Source organism: Giraffa tippelskirchi, chromosome 6 (assembly GCF_054371585.1).
Source record: "Giraffa tippelskirchi isolate mGirTip1 chromosome 6, T2T-mGirTip1v1.2.pri, whole genome shotgun sequence".
In the NCBI taxonomy this organism is placed as follows: Eukaryota; Metazoa; Chordata; class Mammalia; order Artiodactyla; family Giraffidae; genus Giraffa; species Giraffa tippelskirchi.
This window is the reverse complement of record NC_137280.1, coordinates 2,199,004-2,222,128: the sequence shown is the minus strand read 5'-3', so window position 1 is coordinate 2,222,128 and position 23,125 is coordinate 2,199,004. Positions and strand designations below refer to the sequence as shown.

At 37.3% G+C, this 23,125-nt stretch overlaps 1 long non-coding RNA gene across 1 annotated transcript in view; it reads right to left on the bottom strand.

Annotated features, from left to right (window-relative positions):
- The window catches only part of LOC145511498 (uncharacterized), a 78,645-nt gene extending 55,532 nt beyond the window's left edge, over positions 1–23,113 (bottom strand). The window contains exons 1-2 of the long non-coding RNA XR_014057901.1: positions 22,889–23,113; positions 22,508–22,573 (exon numbers count right to left, since the gene is read on the bottom strand). This is a non-coding gene — a long non-coding RNA (uncharacterized LOC145511498). The remainder of the gene's footprint in view (positions 1–22,507; positions 22,574–22,888) is intronic.
- Between the last annotated feature and the right edge of the window lie 12 nt (positions 23,114–23,125).

The window sequence follows — 23,125 nt, the reverse complement described above, 5'->3', positions numbered from 1 at the left end:
CCTGGAGTCAGAAGTCAGATGAGCCTTAGGAAGCATTACTTCCTAGCTTGCAAAGCTAGTGGAGGTGATGGAATTCCAGTGGAGGTATTTCAAATCCTAAAAGATGATCTTGTGAAAATGCTGCACTCAATATGCCATCAAATCTGGAAAACTCAGCAGTGGCCACAGAACTGGAAAAGGTAAGTTTTTACTCCAATCCCAAAGAAAGGCAATGCCAAAGAATATTCAAACTACCATACAATTGCACTCATCTCACACACTAGTAAAGTAATGCTCAAAATTCTCCAAGCCAGGCTTCAACAGTACGTGAACCGAGAACTTCCAGATGTTCAAGCTGGATTTAGCAGAGGAACCAGAGATCAAAATGGCAACATCTGTTGGATCATAGAAAAAGCAAGAGAGTTCCAGAAAATCATCTACTTCTGCTTTATTGACTCTGCCAAAGCACTTGGTAAAAGTAACATTAATCATACAGAAACAAAGAAACTCATACTCACAAAAAGAAAGGAAAAAAAAAAAAGAATAAAGAGAAGAACCAAAAAGAGAGAGAGAGAGCAATCAAACCAATAAACAAACCCATAACTGAAAATAAACACCAAAAACTAGAGTAGCAAAAATACAAAAACAGAAATGTAAAAAAAGTGCATTATGAGGAAAAAGTATTGCAAAAATAGGAAAAAATATAAAATGAATTTATTTTAAAATAAAAGCATTAAAAAAGGAAAAATTAAACAAAAATTAAAGGATTAATAAAAAGAAACAGATAGAACAAAATGAAAAAGAAAACTATATATAGATAGAGAGAGAGACTGGTAGTAAAAAGAATGCTATCCTGTGATGTCAGATGTCCTCTCCATACAGTGAGTTCCAGCCAGTCTGCCTCCTTAGAAAATCATCAATATTTCTAAGATGTCTAGGCCTTCTGTGGGCACTGTGGGATCAGTTCCTACTCAGATATGGCCTTTCCGCAGCTTGTTCTAGCTTCCAAAGTCCACAATCTCCCCAAAGCCCACAGTCTCAAGCTAACTGTGGGGATTAAATCTGCTGCACCAGACAATGATATATTGCCTCTCTGGCAGGTTCAGGCTTTTCCCTGGACTCTCACCTACATCCTATCAGCCTTCTCAGAGGACCTTCATGCAGTCAACCCCAGTCCCTTCCTAGGGTCCAGCCCCAACGTCCGAGCCTCAGCGCCCAGCCCCCACTCGCCATGGCAGCCACGCAGACAGATCCTCAGCTGGGAACTTTAAATTCACTCAGCATTAGTGCCGCATTCTGATAGCTGCGTGTCAAACATGCAACCCAGATTCATAGGTTGAGAGTTAGATACCAGGTCTGGATGGCAGAATTATTAAAAATATGTAAGCACTACTTTGAAAACCACAACACAATAAATAAGTTTTATTTCTTTATTTCTTTGAAACTCTACTACCAGATATTTTATCTTTAATCATTTATGTGGGATTCATGTCTATGCTTTTCTTTTGTCTATGCTTAATTTTTCATTGAAAGCATATGAAATGAAATGTTAAATACTCAGTTCACATTAATATGAAGCAAAAATGTATGTACATTTAGACACAATGTAAATCAATAGTAACTTGCAATCCATTATATAATCATAATCCATTTATATAGTTACACACTAGTGAAAAGTCAGAAAGACATTATTATAGCAACGCAAGGACAGATATAGTATGGAAATTGCCCATATAATTTATATTGAATTAAAAGCAAAAAAGTTACCTCAATACAGTCCAAATAAGCATTTGAAAAAATGTGTTTGGTATTTTCTCCTTGCCATACTATATCGTGTTTCTACAACCTTTTCATAGCAGACTATAGTGATATAAAAGACCTAAGATATGATACATCTATATAGGAGTATAAGGTATGATAAAGATGACATCATAAATCAACAAGAAAATTAAATGTTTAATAGATGGCATTGCAAATAATGGCTTATTATATAGACAATAATAAAATAGTATCATAACTTCTCTATTAACATTACATAGAGAAGTGGATTATGTAGATTATATTTCTAAAGAAAAAAGTACAAAATAAAATCAATTAAAAGATTTAATAGAGTAAAATTAATAGAAAATATAGGAATATATCTTTGTGATTTGGAAGTAGCAAAGGGTGTATATAATACACAAAAAAATATTAGCCAAAAATTTGATGATCTTGACTAAGTGAAATTAAATTTTTTTTCAGGAGAGAGGGAAAGAGAATTTAAAGTTAACTAAGAGTAAAAGTGTATATTAATATTTTTAATGTCTTACAGAGACTGAACAAAATAATTACCATGCAAAGAATTTTGTGCAAATCCTGAAGAGATAATGACACATCAATGTGCAAAGGTTAGGATGGTTACTTTACAGAAGAACGTTTCAAAAGCACTTAAAAAAGTAAATAATGAAGTTTCTTGGTCTCTCCAGACATTAGTGAAATGCAAGCTAATGTAGCATTGAAACGCATCTGCCAGTCATCAGACTGGCAAATTAGAAAGCTGGATCTTCAAGTGAATCAGATAAGGAAGACTCTGCTTTTTCCCACCCAAAATTAAGTGGAAAAGGTAGGAATGGCAAATGAAAACCACTTTTATTTGTGAAAAAGCCAAAGTTCTAGGCAACTCAGTCTGAGAATTAAATGAGCTATCTCATACAATTTCCAGGATTAACCAGAGACATCTGCCCAACAGCAAAATTCTAGAATGAGGTAAGCATTTCCCATATGGGAAGCTCGCCCAGGTAAAGTTTATGACATGGAGAATCACAGGAAAACCACTGTTTTCTATGGCCTGCTTTTTCAGAAAGAATGGGAGTAGTGTAACAATGCTTTATATGTAATATCAGAATGTAAATGAGCAGTGTGTTCATGCCATATGATACAAATACAGGATGGAACATCTAAGAATACTGAAGGAAAAAATTGATTTCTTTTATTTCATTTAAAATAAGCTATACAAATAGGTTATGAAAATTGCCCTATAGGTGGTACAAAACTATCACAAAAAGCATAATTTTGCAGATAAATTAAGTACATATGATGTGGGGACAAAATTATAGTAAATCGTTATGTGGTGCTTTAGATAGATTAACACTGAAATAAAAACAGTTGAAAACCGAACCACAAAGATGCTAAGTAAATTCTAGGCACTCTTCACATGAATTTACATTGTTAATTTAAGATTTCTCTGTCTCTGATTAAGGGTTTCATTGTTGCATCCCCAGAAAATCTGATGATTAGATATCAATCTGATTAATCAATAAGTGTGGGCTAGAAGACTAGCTTTCCAAAACATCTCTCATTGGTATTATCGTACCTACTGCCTGGTAAAAATAGAATACAATAGAATGGAAAAACAATAGAATAGGGAAGACTAAAGATCTATTCAAGAAAATTGCTAATATCAAGGAATGTTTCATGCAAGGACGGGCATGATAAAAGATAGAAATGGTAAGGACCTAACAGAAGCAGAAGAGATTAAAAAGAGGTGGCAAGAATATGCAAAGAGCTATACAGAAAAGCTCTTAATCACCTGCATAAGCACGATGATGTGGTCAATCACCTAGAGCCAGACATCCTGAAGTGTGAAGTCAAGCAGGCCTCAGGAAGCATTACTATGAACAAAGTTAGTGGAGGTGCTGGAATTCCAGCTGAGATACTTAAAATTCTAAAAGAAGATGCTGTTAAACTGCTGCACTCAATATGTAGCAAATTTTGAAAATGCAGCGGTGGCCACAGGACTGGAAAAGATCAGTTTTCATTCCAATCCCAAAGAAGGGCAGTGTCAAGGTATGTTCAAAATATTGTACAACTGTGCTCATTTCACATGCTAATAAGGTTATGTTCAAAATCCTTCCAGCTAGATTTCAGCAGTATATGAATCGAGAACTTTCAGATATATAAGCTAGGTTTAGAAAAGGAAGAGGAACCAGAAATCAAATTGCCAACATTAGTTGGATCATAGATAGAGAAAGGGAATTCCAGAAGAAAACATCTGCTTCTGGGAAAGCTTTTGACTGTGTGGATCACAACAAACTGTGGAAAATTCTTAAAGAAATGGGAATACTAGACCACTCACCTGCCTCTTGAGAAATGTGTATGTGTCAAGAAGCAACAGTTAGGACTGGAGGTGGAACAATGGACTGTTTCAAAATTGGGAAAGGACTATGACAAGCCTGTATTATTGTCAACTGGTTCATTGAACTTCTGTGCAAAATGCATCATGAAAAATGCTGGACTGGATGAATCACAAGCGGGAATCAAGATTTCCTGGAGAAATATCAATAACCTCAGATATGCAGATGATACCACTCTAAAGGCAGAAAATGTAGAGGAACTAAAGAGCCTCTTGATGAGGGCGAAAGAGGAAGTGATAAAGCTGGCTTAAAACTCAACATTCAAAAAACTAAGATCATGGCATCCATTTCTCAACACTTCATGGCAAATAGAAGGGGGAAAAGGGGAAATAGTGATAGATTTAATCTTCTTGGACTCCAAAATCACTGAGGATGGTGACTACTGCCATGAAATTAAAAGACACTTGTTCCTTGGAAGGAAAGCTATGACAATCCTAGACACTGTATTAAAAATCAGAGACATCACTTTGTTGACAAAGGTCCATCTAGTCAAAGCTATGGTTCTTCCAGTATTCATGTACGGATGTGAGAATTGAACCATAAAGAAGGTTGAGTCCTAAAGAACTGATACTTTCAAACTGCGGTGCTGGGGAAGACTCTTGAAAGTCCCTTGTACTGCAAGGAGATCAAACCAGTCAACCCTAAAGGAAATCAACCCTGAATATTCATTGGAAGGATTGAGGCTGAGGCCGAAACTCCAATACTTTGGCCACCTGGTGAGAAGAGTTGACTCACTGGAAAAGACCCTGATGCTGGGAAAGATGGAAAGCAAAGGGAGAAGAGGATGGCAGAGAATGAGATGGTTAGATAGCATCACCAACTCAATGGAAGTGAATTTGAGCAAAGTCCAGGAAGTAGTGAAGGACAGGGAAGCCTGGCCTGCTGTAGTCCACGAGATCACAAAGGGTGGGACATGACTTAGCGACTGGACAAGTGCAATGACTGTCCTGTCTTCTCCTTAAGTCTGTTGTCAGGATCAAACTGAAGAACTAGTGTCCCCAAAGATCCATATCCAAATAGTACCACATTAGGGTTAGAGCTTTAACACGTAAAATTGTCCATGGCATAGTTTCCACCAGGACCAAGTTTATAGACAGACACAGTAAACCAAAAGGTCTCTCTACCCTCTTCCTTCAAAGGAGCAAATGTTCATTTTGCTGATTTTCTAAATGAGGGTTGAACATGGAAATGCCCTACTTGAAGGAGTAACTGTCTAATAATTTAATAAAAAATAAATAAAGCTGTCCTCCAGACTGATGGCACTATCAGTTGCTAAATAACACCTTGGAGTTCCTGGTGTCTATCACACTAGCATGTGTAATCTGTGGTGTTAAGAGCAGGTAATTAAGTGGGAAACATGAAAACATGCTGTTGTGGTGCTCAGTTGCTAAGTCATGTCCGACTCTTCTGACCCCATGGGCTGCAGCACGCCAGGCTTCCCTGTCCTTCACTATCTCCCAGAGGTTGCTCACATTCATGTCCATTGAGTTGGTGATGCTCTCTAACCATCTCATTCTCTGCCAACCGCTTCTCCTTTGGCCTTCAATTTTTCCCAGCACTAAAGTCTTTTCCAGTGACTCAGATAATTGGAAAACATGCCATATCAGTAAAATAAAGGAGCTAGAGAAGACTAGCTGGGAGGAGTTCTAAAAGACCAATTAGTTGTTATTCACTCCCTCTTTCTTAGTCAAATTTGCTTTAGTTCGGTTATTCCCATTGGTAACCTCTAGCACCTCTTAGTTTCATTCCAGAAATGGAAACTGTTCCATTAATTGCACTTTATACCACATTGCCAAGATATCCAATCAACCTTTTCTTCACAGCTTTCTCGCATAACGCTTCAAGGAACAGCTCTTTTTCTTATACTAATTAATTTTCTTTCCTCAATTTATACACCTCAGTTAATATTAATATGCTTTTAAACACCCTGAAGCCAATCCACACTAGTTTCTTTAATCATATTATTGATTCACTTTATAGTCTGTTGCTTTTTTTAAAAAAAGTTTTGTTGTTTACTAGGCTTCCTTATTTACATCTGCATTAATTATGCAGTAATTGCCTTAAGTGTTAGATTATTGAAAGGACTCATAGGACTCAACTTTAACTCACAAAAGAGCTTTGTTGCAGGCAGAGGGAAAAAAAAAACAAGAAACTTGGGGACAGAGAAAAAAGGACACGCACTGAAAACAGCCTGGAGACGCCCAGCGTAAACTATTTCCTCCTAAGACTGGGTTGCACAGGGCACACTAGGCCTCCAGATCTTAAAACACCTCACTAACATCAAACCCAAAGTCATCTCCTGGTGGAGAGGTCTTTGGGGTAAACTAGTCACACAGTCTTAATAGTAGTTCTACAAAAACCAGGTACAATCCCTGTTGTTATTACCAAATAATGCTGACATGTAAATGCATCCTGCCTCCAAAACAGTTCACAGGTTCGTGATTACAGAGCATTTCTCTCTAACTCAGGGATCCTCTAGCCTTGGCCGAGAGTCACCACCATGCTTCTGGCCGATTGGAGATTAGCACATGGTCAGTTCAGATCAGCTGAAATTAACCCATGCTCTGCGACTTCTTTTAACTGATGTGCACAGGTACAATTCAACATGTACTGACTTCGGTGTACACGTAGCAAGTTAGTCTATGAAGTTTTACACAGTATATAGCAAAGTGGTCATCTGGAACAAAAAAGTGAAATAACAATCTCTTCAGTATTTGGTGAAATACCTTAGAAAATCTTGACTGCTTTAGAAAAGCATTGGTATTTGTATGATTTAGCAAAATCTCAATATTACACATGCTTCACTGTAGATTTTAGCAAATGTTCATAATGTTGCAGAGTCTCTATTTATGTGAATAAACTTTGGTGAGAATAATGAACTTTAAAATGAAAAATACAGGGTTAAAAAGGAAAGAAAACTAATCCACTGCAAAGATAATGAACCTGTAGATATACGCAGCTGAACTTTGCAAAAGGCCTCGGGGAGTTTTCTGAGAAGACTTGATAAGAATGCTAAAATGAGTATATTTTCTATTTATTTAGTGTTTAAATTGGTAACATATTAAAAATTATTACATACATAGACAGTTCATTATTATTATGGATTTAAGTCTAAGGCAAGAGAAGGTAATTTTCAGTTTGCATAATGGCCTTGAATTTAGTTTCATGGAGCTCAATGTGGACAGATATCAGAAAGCCCTAATCCCTTATATGTCTCCAGTTGAAGAAAAGGAAAAAGCATACTTTATTGATAACTACAATAGACCACATCCCAGGGATTATTTTACATTGACAATCTGGGTTTTTTTTTTTTGTCCTTTGACTGTTTCCCTTATTGTCTAAAACTCATTTATCTTCTTGACTGTATTTCTTTTAACTTCGTTTTCCTTTCAAGAGAAATATGTGTATATTACTGAAAATACATTAAGTTTTCTATACTGAAAGCTAAAGATGAATAAATAAGAATCCTGAGCTCTTCTTTGTCAGCAAAAACATGATTTTCTCCTCCCTGAAATAGAGCTTTTTCCTATTTCAAAATCCTTTATAATCAAGAATAGATTCTCCTCACCACTCATTGTTTTAAGCTGCAGATGATGGATTTTAAAGAAAAAAAAAAAATTCAACCATGTATTGAAAGCCTGATTTGCAAGATGGCCTGGTTTGAGGGCAGAACCTAAGGTAGAGTAAAACCTCTGTTTTAGATGGATGTGAAAGAGTAATTGTCAATCACATTTCATAATGCAAGAGTTCTCACACCTCTGATTATCCTCATAGAAGATGGAATTTAAGAACCGTGGTCAATAGCCACTTTCAAAACTTCAAGAAATACAGACAAGAATGGGAGATGTAAAGGTCATTAGACTCTTCTACAAAACAAGCCAAGCCTCTAGGGCTTCACAATTCACTTTAATTCTTTTCCATGTCCTGATTTAAGAATTTACTCAATGACTCAATCAACAATAAAAAAGACCTACTCTGTGTCTGGCATTATTTTTAGCAACTATGGTCACATCCATCTTAAAGCAAGTCTACATCAGCAAACAAAGCATTTTCAGCTGCACAGCAATAAAATATTTGTCAATAATAACTAAATAAATACCATCATTCAGTGAAATTCAAATTAAGCCTTTACATGTAAGGTATCAGATTGCAGTGAATCCAAAATTAGCTGAAGGGAAAAATCATTTATTTATGGTATACCGTCTCTTGAGACTATTTTTTCCCCAGATTATTAAAAAATGCAATCATTCTCCCACCACACATATGGGAAAAAATTCACATGTCTTTAAAAGACTATGTGATAGCTTAACACCTCATATCATGAGCATTCTTAACTATGAAAAAAGCATTATTTACAAAAGTAAGCAAGATATTTTTTAATCATAGTGTAAATTCTCAATAGACTTCAACTATCAGTAAATATAACATTAAAATATTTACTTTTCCCTTAAGCTTAGCTTAGCACTGCACAAAATATTTAACAAATAACAAATAATTTTAAAAAGCACATTCAAATTTTCAAATGGTAACTCATATACTTTCACCAATGCTCTGTATCACTTCTGTAATTTTAAAAAGAGGGTTATTATGTATCTATTGATAACAAAGTTGAAAATACTACTTATTTACCCTATATTCATTTGGCTTTTTTCACCCTATAGAGTCAGGATTTTTCCCTTACTGTTGCTACAGTCATATGGTTTCTCTCTTGGGCATCAAGTTAGCCATTTTTGGTGCAAAGCACAATCTATCAGCTGCTTTATTATATCACATTACAGTTTAGGTTCTATTTTGTCAGTCTCGGAGCAGTATTTTGAATTCTGCTGTTGGATGTGATATCTCAAGACAATTCTGTACTTTTCCAAGTTATCTTGCCACTTTAAAAGTGTTGTCAGAGGATTATTTGGAGAAGTCAGTCTGAATTATGCTGTTGCAAATCTGCACTGCACAGCTAACATAAATTGATTTACCCAGGAAGCTCGCTGCATTCCTGAGATGTACAGCCGCTAGAGCAGCTTAGAGAAATCATTGTTCACCAATGACATATTCAAATACAGCAGGAGAATCCCTCAAAATGAAGTTCTGAAACCACTTCAATCCATGGAAGGCACGTATTTATGACTAATTTGGAAGAAACAGCAATGTTTCCTATTAATGTGGCATTATTAAAATTAATGTACTACTTTACAATAATTGCTGTCACAATGAAAGAAAACTAGCATCTTAGGTGATACATGTCTCTTTGGAAAATGTTGGGATTGAACAAAGGGCACGTTTAGTTGAAAAGAGAAATTACAGTTAACAAGTAAATAAATTTCCTTGTATATATTGGAACATCTTTTCTAATCTGTGGGTCTTGTGTATAATCCCAACTCTGGGATAAAACATGAATGAATTCTATTTTAAAACACAGTAATATTACATTGGTGAATCACTGAGCAGTCACCTTCAGGGTCAATCACAGAGGGATTTGGCTTCCAGCTGGAGTGCACCATTTTTCTCTGCCTGTCCACTTATTTTATCTGCTGGGAGGAAGAAGCCGGTACGGATACATTAAATTCAAGGAGGCAATGCAGTCAGGTTACTAAGGGGATCATAATTCATTAGAGGAGTATGTAATGGTCTTCTATTACCATTTTATTTTTACTTCTTTGCTGAGGCTCACTTTTCATTGCTAAAGGAGTTGCAATACTTAAAAGGCAGGAAAAAAATAGCCAAGAGTTATTTGATTGTGTGTGTGTGTGTGTGTGTGTGTGTGTGTGTGTGTAGGCTCAATCATGTCTGACTCTGTCCATGGAATTTTCCAGGCAAGAATATTGGAGTGGGTTGCCATTTCTACTGCAGGAAATCTTCCTGAGCCAGGGATCAAATTTGAGTTTCCTCCATTGACCAGCCCATTCTTTACCACTGCACCACTCGGGAAGCCAATGCTTGACTGGATTTTAGGGTTAACCTTAAACATTGTTAATTTTTTTTTAAACATTGTTATTTTAGTAAATGCTCAAAATTTGCTTACAAAAATACTAATACCACTATAATAATCCTCTAATTTGTAACATTTGTCATTTTCTATGGTGTAAATACCCCTATCATGCCAATTTCAAGTTACAAACTCAGTATCAGGGACTCAGATTGCAGGGGGCCATTGGAAATGGAACACAGCCCACAATGGGTCTTAGTGTGTCCTTTTCTCTGATGAAAAGAAGTACACTTGTTTAATTCCAGGAGGTAAGCACTGGCTCAGTAGGAGCGTATGCTTTTGTAGACAACGGGATTTTTACCACAAACCTAAGCAAACACTGACTTAAATGGGGTACAATCTTGGGTGAGAAAAAGTATTTCTTCACTTACATGTATATTCAGTAAGATATTGATAATTCTTTATTAAGTGGATCTGTCCTGTCCCATACTTTAACCCTCATCGAGTTCTCAAATAAAAGTTAAATCAAGGCATTATATTTGGCTTTGTTCATAATCTTTAATAAAAGTTGTGTACGAGGTAGGAACACAAGGCAACACTACCGAAGTGTTACCGAAGGCAACACTACTCATGGTGTTCTGTTCCCAATAAAATTATGTTTATTAGTCATTTAAGTCCTCCCATAAGTTCCTCTCTACAGTAAAACACAATAACCCCATATTCTGTTCTCAATTCTTGCTACCAAAATGTTATTTCATCCTTATTTAGTCTCTCACTCTCCATCCATAAAAAAATTTATGGGGAAATAATCACCATGTTATTTACTCTATTGTTTAAAGATTATTATTTTTGAGGCTTTATTTTTTTAAAAAGTTTTAGATTTACATAAAAATTGACCAGAAAATATAGACAGTTCCCATAAATCCCCTCACACCCTACTGTTTCTTCTATTAATATCATTAAAATCTTGCATTGGTATGTTGCATTTTTTGAAAATGTATTATTATTAACTCTAGGGGAACAAAATTTGCCAATCTGATTATTTTGAGATTGAAACAATCAAGGTCCAAAGCTTTAGAAAGAAGCATTTACCTACCTTCTAACTGCCTAAAGAATTTAGATAGAGGAGCTGTTCAGGATGGGATTATCACTACAGATAACTAGAGTATGAACTATGTTTGGACACACGGAGGAATCTAACAAAATATATTTGTTAGAATCCAGTTCTATGTCCAGTTGTCTCCGGATGGCTGACCAAACATTTCCTATCCCATCGTCATGTTGATCGCCTTCCCACCCTGTGAGTTACTAAACCATTACCTTCAACAATCTCTTTTTGTCTTCAGCTGAAAATGGTATTCAAGGTGAGGGCTTTGGCCACTTTGGCAAGTTATTCAATTCTCCTGAGTCTTTCTCATGTATACATGTTATTAAACTGTTGTTTGATTTTCTTCTGATAATCTGTCTCATTGAATCTAATTATTAGACCAGCCAGAAGATCCTAGAACCATAGAGGAAAATTTCTTCTTTTCCAACATATAGCTTTAACTTTGTATGAAACAGCTGAACTGTCTTCTGAAGTAGATGTATCAGTCTGCATTCCCAACATCTGGGAATGAGAGTTTCTATTGTTCCAAATGTTCAACATTACTCAGTGTCATCAATGTTTTGAATTTTGGCCGTTCTCATAGATGTGTTCTAATTTGTACTCCCTTAATGCATGTGATGGGTATTCCTGGTGGCTCAGTGCTGAAAGAATACACCTGTGAAGCAGGAGACACAGATTCAATCCCTGAGGGTCAGGAAGATCCTCTGGAAAAGGAAATGGCAACCCACTCCTGTATTCTTGCCTGGGAAATCCCATGGACAAAGAAGCCTGATAGGCTGCAGTCCATGGGGCCGCAAAAGAATCAGACATGACTGAGCAACTAAACAACATATGATGTTCAATATATTCTTAAAGAGTGGGCATACCAGACCACCTGACCTGCCTCCTGGGAAATCTGTATGCAGGTCAAGAAGCAACAGTTAGAACTGGACATGGAACAACAGACTGGTTCCAAATCGGAAAAGGAGTACTTCAAGGCTGTATATTGTCACCCTGCTTATTTAACTTATATGCAGTGTACATCATGCGAAATGCCAGAATGGATGAAGCACAACCTGGAATCAAGTTTGCAGGGAGAAATATCAGTAACTTCAGATATGCAGATGACACCACTCTTATGGCAGAAAGTGAGGAAGAACTAAACAGCCTCTTGATGAAAGTGAAAGAGGAGAGTGAAAAAGTTGGCTTAAAACTCAACATTCAGAAAACTAAGACCATGGCATCTGGTCCCATCACTTCATGACAAATAGATAGGGAAACAGTGAGATTTGGGCTCCAAAATCACTGCAAGTGGTGATTGCAGCCATGAAATTAAAAGACACTTGCTCCTTGGGAGAAAAGCTATAACCAACCTAGACAGCATATTAAAAAGCAGAGACATTACTTTGTCAACAAAGTTCTGTCTAGTCAAAGCTCTGATTTCTCCAGTAGTCACGTATGGATGTGAGAGTTGGACTATAAAGAAAGCTGAGTGCTGAAGAATTGATGCTTTTGAACTGTGGTGCTGAAGAAGACTCTTGAGAGTCCCTTGGACTGCAAGGAGATCCAACCAGTCCATCCTAAAGGAGATGAGTCCTGAATACTCATTGGAAGGACTGATGTTGAAGCTGAAACTCCAATACTTTGGCCACCTGATGCAAAGAACTGACTCACTGGAAAAGACCCTGATGCTGGGAAAGATTGAAGGTGGGAGGAGAAGGGAACAACAGAGGATGAGATGGTTGGATGGCATCACCGACTCGATGGACATGAGTTTGAGTAAACTCCGGGAGCTGGTGGTAGACAGGGAAGCCTGGCATGCTGCCGTCCATGCGGTTGCAAAGAGTGGGACACAACGAGCAACTGAACTTAACTGACTGAACATACTTCATGTGCTTTTTTGAGATCTTTATATCTTCTTGATGAGATGTCTGCTCAGAACTTTGGCATATTTTTTAATTGAGTCATTTTCTTATTCTTGATATCTAAAAAACCGTATATTTTGGAAAAAGGTCACAACAACAATATTCTGGATACCAATGCTTTATCAGATATATTTCATGATTTTTTTCTTCTGTTGCTTGTATTTTCATTCTCTTAAAATTTTTTTTTACAGAGCTGACTTTTAATTTAGTTTTTTATTTTTTTATTTTAGCAAAGTTCAACCTATTTTTCTCTCTTGGATTATGTTTTTGATTATTAAGGCTACTGTTTTTATATTTCCCTCTAACATATGCTCATTAAGCTACATAGAGCCAGTTTTTATACTCTTTTATATTTTGAAGTTATTTTGTATTTTCAGAAAAGTTGCATATATGATACAGTTTCTGTATATCTTTCACCTAGATTCCCTCAGTAATAACATTTTCTATAACAATGATATATTCATCAAGATCAAGAAACCAACATTGGAAAATGCAAGCAACTAACCTACAGATTTCATTCAAATTTCACTAGATTTAACAGTAATGTCCTTTTCTGTTCCAGGCACCTATTCAGGCTACCATATTGCCTTCACTTGTCAAGTCTGCTTAGTTTCTCCAGATCTGTGACAGTTTCCTAGTCCTTTCCTGTTTCTCCTACATTTGATAACTTTCGAAGCATATTGCTCAGGTGTTAAAATTTCTCTCAATTTGTTTTTCTTTGTTTGTTTGTTTTTTCCCCTGTTATTTTCTCATAACTGTGGTTATACATTTGGGGGAAATACATGGCCGATAAAGTGTCCTCTTCATCACACCACATCAGGGAATATATAATACAGAAATAACTTATTACTAGTGATTTTGGAATCGAACAGAACCCTTCAGGGTGCCCCAAGTACAAAATCAAGCAGTTAATCATTCGGACAATAGATCACAGACTGTCTGATGCACATTTCTGAGTTGTTTTACAGTTACTGTAACTGCCACCAGAGGGAAAAAGCTGACTGCATGATGCCCCTTCTACCGCGACATAAGCTGCTGCATCTCAAGCAGCACTGAATCTCTGACTAGCACAATTCCAGGAACTGGCCTCAAGAGGATAAGATTAACCTTATTGCTCATAATAATCTATATATTTATGGGCGTCAAAATAACTGTAACTTGCTCTGACCATATATGTAAGCAAGCAAGTAAACGTGTGAGCAAAGAGATGCTACAGATCCATGTAGACATCTTCCAACCTGAGAAAATGGAACCCTATGTCAGCGTGAAGTTAGTGTTCACCCCTCATCCCATAGAAACCGAAGGCTGTTTGACAAGGGGAAATTAAAAAACAGCTCTTTTGCCCCTTCACTATTTGCTCATTTCTGTTGCCCTCTAACTTTAAAAGAACCTAATTATAGGAATGGGATCACTCACTAAGCAATTTAACCTAACTCCTGACTTATGCTCTCTTAAATGCCTACCTTGCCTTGCCTACACTGCTACTTCTTTTCCTAGATTAAAAGAAGCCAGAATAAAGAATTAAGCAGTTAAAGAACAGCTAGGTGCTCTACTCCACAGCACAAAAGCATCAATCCCTCGGCGCTCGGCTTTCTTTATAGCCCAACTCTTCCATCCATACATGACTACTGGAAAAACCATAGCTTTGACTAGATGGACCTTTGTTGGTAAAGCAATGTTTCTGCTTTTTAATATGCTGTCTAGGTTGGTAGGGATTCCCTAATAACTCAGTTGGTAAAGAATCCACCTACAATGCAGGAGACACCGGTTCGATTCCTGGCTCGGGAAGATTTGCTGGAGAAGGGATAAACTACCCACTCCAGTATTCTTGGGCTTTCCTTGTGGCTCAGCTGGTAAAGAATCCACCTGCAATGTGGGAGACCCGGGTTCGATCCCTTCAGGACGATCTCCCACTCCAGTATTCTGGCCTGGAGAATTCCATGGACTATGCAGTCCATGGAGTGGCAAAGATTCGGACACGACTGAGCAACTTCCACTTTCACTTTCACTAGGTTGGTCATAGTTTTTCTTCCAAGGAGCACACACATCTTTTAATTTCATGGCAGCAGTCTGCAGTGATTTTGGAGCCCAAAAAAATAAAGTCATTCACTGTTTCCACTGTTTCCCCATCCATTTGCCTTGAAGTGATGGGACCAGATGCCATGATCTTAGTTTTTTGAATATTGAGTTTTAAGCGAACTTTTCCACTCTCCTCTTTTATTTTCATCAAGAGGCTCTTTAGTTTTCCTTCACTTTCTGCCATAAGGGTGGTGTCATCTGCAAATCTTAGGTTATTGATATTTCTCCTGGCAATCTTGATTCCAGCTTGCTTCATCCAACCCAGCATTTTTCATGATGTACTCTGCATAGAAGTTAAATAAGCAGGGTGACACTATAAAGCCTTGATTTACTCCTTTCCCGATTTGGAACCAGTCTATTCTGAACTGTTGTTCCATGTCCAGTTCTAACTGTTGCTTCCTGACCTGCATACAGGTTTCTCAAGAGGCAGGTCAGGTGGTCTGGAATCCCCATCTGTTAAAGAAGTTTCCACCGTTTGTTGTGATCCACACAGTCAAAGGCTTTGGTGTAATCAATAAAGCAAAAGTAGATGCCTTTCTGGAACTCTCTTGCTCTTTCAATGATCCATCAGTTGTTGGCAATTTGATCTCTGGTTCCTCTGCCTTTTCGAAATCCAGCTTGAACATCTGGAAGTTCACAGTTCACATACTGTTGAAGCCTGGCTTGGAGAATTTTGAGCATTACTTTGCTAGTGTGTAAGATGCGTGCAATCGTGTGGTAGTTTGAGCATTCTTTGGCATTGCCTTTCTTTGGGATTGGAACGAAAACTGACCTTTTCCAGTCCTGTGGCCACTGCTGAGTTTTCTAAATTTGCTGGCATATTGAGTACAGTACTTTCACAGCATCATCTTTTAAGATTTGAAATAGCTCAACTGGAATTCTATCACCTCCACTAGCTTTGTTTGTAGTGATGCTTCCGAAGGCCCACTTGACTTCACATTCCAGGATGTCTGGCTCTAGGTGAATGATCACACCATTGTCAGTGTCTGGGTCATGAAGAACTTTTTTGTACAATTCTTCTGTGTATTCTTGCCACCTCTTCCTAATATCTTCTGCTTCTGTTAGGTCCGTAGCATTTCTGTCCTTTATTGTGCCCATCTTTGCATGAAATGTCCCCTTGGTATCTCTATAATTTTCTTAAAGAGATATCTAGACTTTCCCATTCTATTGTTTTCCTCTATTTCTTTGCATTGATCGCTGAGGAAGGCTTTCTTATCTCTCCTTGCTATTCTTTGGAACTCGGTATTCAAATGCGTATATCTTTCCTTTTCTCCTCTGCCTTTCGCTTATCTTCTTTTCTCAACTATTTGTAAGGCCTCCTCAGACAGCCATGTTGCCTTTTTGCATTTCTTTTTCTTGGGGATGGTCTTGATCCCTGTCTCCTGTACAATGTCACGAACCTCTGTCCATAGTTTCAGGCACTCTTTCTATCAGATCTAAACCCTTGAATTTATTTCTAACTTCCACTGTATAATCGTAAGGGATCATACAGCCATACCTGAATGGTCTAGTGGTTTTCCCTACTTTCTCCAATTTAAGTCTGATCATTTGCTTACAGTTTTTTTCTGTTTTCTCTATGGTATTACTATTTACCTGTTTCCATAATTTATTTTTAAAGCAACACTTAAGGGAGTTGAAATAAGTTCTAATTTATTGAGAAAAGAGTATCAGAACGTTTGGGGACATATGTTATAATACCACACAGTAAGCTATTAGTACTTCAGAGGAGAGCCTCTGGGATTATGCAAATAATCTGTTTCTCTTTATAGTTCTGCCCACTAACTTTAGGATCCAGCAGTTGTCCTTGCCTGAGCCATTATTAATGTGGTTCTAATAATCCTTTTTGATTTCCCTAACCCCTTACTCCGGAGAAGGCAATGGCACCCCACTCCAGTACTCTTGCCTGGAAAATCCCATGGACGGAGGAGCCTCGTAGGCTACAGTCCATAGGGTCAGTAAGAGTCAGACACAACTGAGTGACTTCACTTTCACTTTTCACTTTCATGCATTGGAGGAGGAAACGGCAACCACTCCAGTGCTCTTGCCTGGAGAATCCCAGGGACGGTGGGGCCTGGTGGGCTGCCATCTATGGGGTTGCACAGAGTCGGACACGACTGAAACGACTTAGCAGCAGCAGCAACCCCTTACTCATTTATTATTCTGAGAAATGGAATATTTGACACCGTATCAGTAAACAAGGATGTCACAGTCACCAGTGACTCCAGCCCTCTAGTGTGAGTCTCTGAGTCCTAAGGGCACCCAGGAAGGAGAAAAATGTCTGCGGTCTAGCAGGCATCAGATTGCAGCCACTCCCTACAAGGAGCCCAGGGGAGCTCAGGACGTGAGAAACACAAGGGACTGGCCCCAGGACATCTGAGGTGCTGACGAAAGGAGTGATTTCAATGAGCCCTGACTCTTGCATCTTCCCATACATAGCAAGTGCTAAGTTCCTTAACTTGGGACATCTGACTGTCTTCATTTAATAATAATCTATTTATGTTCAGACTACTTGCCCTTAACATCTATATAATCTGGCTCCTCCTCTTGCCTCCTCGAACGGTTCTCTCAGTTCAGGGTTCATTGAGATGCTGTCTTCTGGGCTTGAAGTCCTAAAAATTCCCACTGGATAAAACACAGCTCTCCACTTTAAGGTTGTGTCTATTTTTTATGTTGACAATTTGTGATTCTTCCGTAGGGAAAAATTCTCTAATTTATTTATTTATTCAGTCATTCACTCAGGATGAATTAAAGGGTAAGGGTACATATTTTATCGTCTTGGTAGTAATTAAATAGGACTGTGTATTTTGTTCTTCAAATTACTCAGTAATTTTTAATTGATGAAAATATCATATTCCTCAATATTTAAATTTCTTGCACTTTTTCATTTGTTCTAAATACTCTTGCTTCCTATTCATTCCTCATTCTCAAGACACAATTCAAATGAGACCTTCACTGGCTATTCAATCTAAATAATCCATTCGGGTTTAAATGTCCCTTCTCTGGACCTTAAGAGCATAAACAGATATTTTTAAGCTATTGACCTATTTTTCTGTTTCTCCCTTTCTGTAGCAGACTGTGTCTTTTATATCTGGGCCCTTGGCATCTAAAACAGTGACAAGTGCAGCATATGCACTCAACGTGCCTTTTTAGTCACTGAATAGTGTTTGACTCTTCAGGACACCATGGACTGTAGCCTACTAGAATCTTCTGTCCATGGAATTCTCCAAGTAAAAATACTGGCATGGGTTTCCATTCCCTTCTCTAGGGGATCTTCCTAGCCCAGGGATTGAACCCAGGTCTCCCTCATTGCAGGAGATTCTTTACTGTCTGAAAGTGAAAGTGAAACTCACTCAGTCATGTCTGACTCTTTGTGACCCCATGGACTGTACAGTCCATGGAATTCTCCATACCAGAATACTGGAGTGGGCGGTGTTCCCTTCTTCAGGGGATCTTCCCAACCCAGGGATCGAACCCAGGTCTCCCACATTGTAGATGGATCCTTTACCATGTCTGAGCCACCAGGAAAGTCATCTTGTTAAAAAATAATTTAACTATTCATGAGAGGTAGTAAAGGAAACAGCGATTATTCTTTACTGAATCTTATCTGTGCAAAGCAAGAAAGAGTGCACTCACCAGAGAAGAATTCAAGTTGGGAGTATAGTTCATTTTTGTAGACAGAAATAAATTGAAAGTACATAAAGTAAAGGAATAAGTCAGGGGAAAAGAGGTTTGAATTCTGGAAGATTTGTCATGATTAAAAAAAATCAAAGCCCCCAAGGAAATAAAGGGAGTGTTGCAGTGAAAAGGGAACAAGAAGAATGAGTTTTTCTTTCTCCCTTTTCTGAGAACAAAGAAGATAGAGAACTGAGAGCAGGCCTGAACATTCCGAGGTTTTTTGGTTGTTTTTTTGTTTTACTTTGACTGCTCCTAACTCTGCATGTCTGTAATAAGTTTGCTTTTCTGCCGCTTATAACTGCAGGAGCTACAATTCACATTTTCTCCTTTGCCTCTATGCTAAATACACCCCCTATCTGGTGTTTACAACACCAGGCCAGGGAACCAACCTAACTGCCAGGCTCAATTCCTGGGTTACTGAGGCCAGTTTATGACTGTCTTTGAAACAATGCAAGAGGAAGAAATCAAGATCCTACCCCCTTTGTTCCTCATCCCTGACTCCTGACTGTGAGCCCTTGCTTTATATTCACCCCTAGACTCCTCATGGCGGGCTGGGGGAGGGGGACATAGTCCTGGAGGCAGGAGCCTACTGTTCCCTTCTCTGCCCACTGAGAATAAAGGCCACCTTTCTATTTTCTCCAGACTTTGTCTCCATATTTTTCATTCAGTTTCAATGGGCAGAGAAGGCCAAGATTTTGGCCAGCAACAGGAGCAATATCACAAAAAATCAAGAGGACAGATACAACAGATAAAAGTGACTACAGATTGCCTGAAGCTGCAAGATGACAGAGAATAGAGAAAATTCAGAGCAATGACATTACTGTGAAATAGAAGATAATATGAAATTCAGAAAACAAGGTGAGTTTTGCCTCTGTTAGTACAATTTAATACTTCTCGGTTGCAAAAGAGAGAACTATGGAGAAAGACGGAGAGATACTTTTGGTCAGCACACTGATTTTTCCTATTAATGCAAAACCACATAGGTATCTCAGCTTATAAATCTTGATGAAAGACCTTTCAGCAGTCTTCAACTGCTTCCACCAAATCTTCCTTAAACCAGCCTACTCAATCATTACACAAACACACGCAAATTGATCCTCTCTACAATCCCACGTTACATTTGGAAAATACTGTATTACAGTTTCCCAAATTGACTTCTCTGGAGAAGGGAATGGCAACTCACTCCAGTATTCTTGCCTGGAGAATTCCATGGACAGAGGAGCCTGGCAGGCTACAGTCCATGGGGTCACAAAGAGTTGGACACGACTGAGCGATTAACACACACACACAAATAGACTTCTTAACACTTTTCTCTATCTGGACACGAACCATATCTTATTCCTCTTTATATCAATGGTGCTAGAACTGCACCCTGAATATAATAGGTTTTAGGAATAATTTGCTGGATAAAAATAACATATAAATAATTACAGAGAGGATACATAACTGTGTATGTAAAGGTAGGGGCTTTGTTGTATTCATAGTTCTTAGAGCCGCACATGATAAAAGCAAGTGCTAAATATCTATTCATTAAATGACTAAGAGAATATACTTAGATTTTATGTAGGTCTTAAATTCATTGCTGAGATGTATAAAGCACTATTAACTCCCCGCTCCCAACACTTAAAGCTAAACCATAAAATATTTTACTAAGTAAGAGAAAAAACAATTTTCATTTTAATGTGTGAGATAAAGAGACTTGGTAAATTTGAAAAACAGAATTAAATCCATTCCAAAACAATCAAGCAAGTTATTCTTAATGATTGAGAAAAGATTCACACAGAGGAAAATTGATCTTAAGAAATAATCAATAACAAGTACAGGAGCATCAGCTAAACAAGACAAAACACCAGGATTTTAAAATTTGCCAACATTATTTTGTAGTAAAGAGTGAGGAATAATGTTAATCCATGTTTTAATAGCACATCTAATTCAAAAGCAGTTGCCTCGATTGAGGAGAGGGGAACAAACAAACAAAAAAATCTTCTACCATGAGAAAAACAGTTTTATGGCAATACTAAATATAAAGAGCTAAACAAAACATTAAATCTCAGAAAAATTTAAAGGAGGTGCCATTTTCTTCGTGGTTCTCTAAGTTTTATCTTTTCACAGAAGGATCAAAGGATACGAGGAAACACAGAATATGAATCGAGTATATGATCACATTGCTTAATCGCACTATCACCTCCTGAAGAAAATTCAACTCCTGTGTACAATTTTCTAATAAAAATACCCTATTTTCTTTCTTTTTAAAAATCACCCTATATATTTTAATACAATTTCATGTTTTCAAAATACATTTTTTCAAAATGCATATAGAAATACAAAAGACCTTGGATACCCAAAGGAATCTTGAAGAGGAAGAATAAATCTGAAGTCATCATATCTCCTGATTTCAAAATATATTACAAATCTCTAGTAATCAAAATAGTATGATATTGGCATAAATACACATAGATTAATGCAACAGAATAGAGGACCAAGAAATAAAACCATGCATATATGGTCAGTTAAAGTTTCACCAAGGAGCCAAGAATATACACTGTGGAAATGATAAATTCGTTAATAAATTATGTTGGGAAAACTGAATTGCCACATGCAAAAGAATGACATTGGGCCTCTGTCTAACACTGTACACAATCCTAAGGGAAATCAACCCTGAATATTCATTGGAAAGACTGATGCTAATCCTGAAGTTCCAACACTTTTGCCACCTGATGAAAAAGCCAACTCATTGGCAAAGACCCTGATGCTGGCAAAGTCTGAAGGCAAAAGGAGAAGAAGGGGCAGAGAATGAGATGGTTAGATAGATTCACCAACTCAATGGATAGGAATTTGAGCAAACTCTGAGAGATAGTGAAGGACAGGAAAGCCTATCGTGCTGCAAATCCATGGGTTCACAAAGAGTTGGACAGGACTTAGAGGCTGAACAATAACTAACACTGTACACAAAAATCAAATCAAAACTTATTAGAGACTTGAACATAAGGTCTGAACAACTCTTGGAAGAAAACACAGAAGTTAAGCTCTTTGACATTGGTTTTGGCAATAATTGCTTTGATTTGACTCTGAAAGCAAAGGCATCAAGAACAAAAATAAGCAAATGGGGCTACAGCAAACTAAAAAGTTTTTGTGCAGCAAAGGAAAAAGGAAGCCATAAATAAAATGTAAAGGCAAGCCACTGAATGGGAGAAAATACTTCCAAACCATATATCCAAAAAGAGATTAATATAAAAAACACACAAGGAACTTATACAACTTAATAGCAAGGAAAAAAAAAAACAACGAATAATCAATTTAAAATAGGCAAAGGACTTGAACAGTTTCCAAAGACATACAAATAGTCAGCAGTACATGAAAATGTGCTTAATATCACTAATTAGCAGAGAAAACAAATCAAAACCACTATGCGTTATCACCTCACATCTGTTAAAGATGGTTATTCTCAAAAAAAAAATAAGAGATAACAAATACTAACATGGGATTCTGACAAAGGAAACCTTATACAGTGTTGATGGGAATTGAAACCAGTTTTACTATAACAAGTATATGAAAATTCCTTAAGAAATCAAGAAAGTAAAAATGGAGCTACTATACAATCTAGTAATCTCACACCTGGATATTTATCCAAAGAAAACATAAACACTAATTTGAAAAGATGTATGCTCACCGAGGTTCACAGCAGCATTATTTATAATAGCCAATATTCAGAAGCAACCTCAGTATCCATCTACAACTGAATGGATAAAAAAGATGAGTTATGTGTGCATACATATAGTTTATATAAAATATGCTTGCATACGTATATATAATATGTAGAATATAATATTATTGAGCCATAAAAAAGAATAACATTTTGACATTTGCTATAAGATGAATGGACCTGTAGAGTATTACACTGATGAAATAATACAGATAAAGAGAAACGTCAGACAGAGGAAGACAAAATACTGTTTGTTTTCACTTTCATGTAGAACCTAAAAATAAAACGTGAGCAAAAATAACAAGATAGAAACAGACTCATAGTTACAGAAAATAAACTACTAGTTACCAAGGGCATGAGTCGGAGGCAGGAATAATACAGGTGCAATGGATTAAGAGGTACTTGACTTTATAAAATAAGTAAGTCACAGAGATGTGCTGTATAGCAGAGGTAATACAGTCAATATTTCATAACTTAGTATGGTACACAATCTATAAAAATATCAAGTCACTGTGCCATTGGCGGGAGAGAGCAAGTTACCCAAGATGGCGCGCGCAGGCTCTCTCACTCGACGTTTTGCGAATA